This window comes from Cololabis saira, chromosome 9 (genome assembly GCF_033807715.1).
Source record: "Cololabis saira isolate AMF1-May2022 chromosome 9, fColSai1.1, whole genome shotgun sequence".
Classification (NCBI taxonomy): Eukaryota; Metazoa; Chordata; class Actinopteri; order Beloniformes; family Belonidae; genus Cololabis; species Cololabis saira.
The window spans coordinates 2233359-2233866 of record NC_084595.1 but is presented as its reverse complement, the minus strand read 5'-3'; positions in this window follow the sequence as shown (position 1 = coordinate 2233866).

The window sequence follows — 508 nt, the reverse complement described above, 5'->3', positions numbered from 1 at the left end:
CAAATAATTTTACTGTACAAATATTGAAATATTAAGATCTAAACTTCACACATTTCACTACAGCTCTGCTCAATTTCACATTCACTGTACTTTTATAATCCACACAGGAATCACAGTCCCGTCACCACAATCGCCTCATTGTTTTATAATCATCCTTAAGCACACTATGTGGATATTTGATTTAGTTTTATTAATTAAGTATATTTAGTATTCCAATGTTTTTTATCTTTTACTGTCCTTATTGTTCAGCTATGTTTTTTAACATGTATATTCCTACAAAAGTACATTGAATGTGAAATTGAGCAGAGCTGTAGTGAAAACTTTGAAGTTTAGATCTTAATATTTCAATATTTGTACAGTAAAATTGTTTGAAATTCAGCATGCTTGTAGTAATTGTAGTTGTGAAGAGAGCTATATGAGGCATTGGGTGAAATTATGGGTGAATTCATTTTTATAGTCTCAAAACAGAAACTGAAGTAAAAAAAAGTGTTTCATCCTTTTCTTTTAC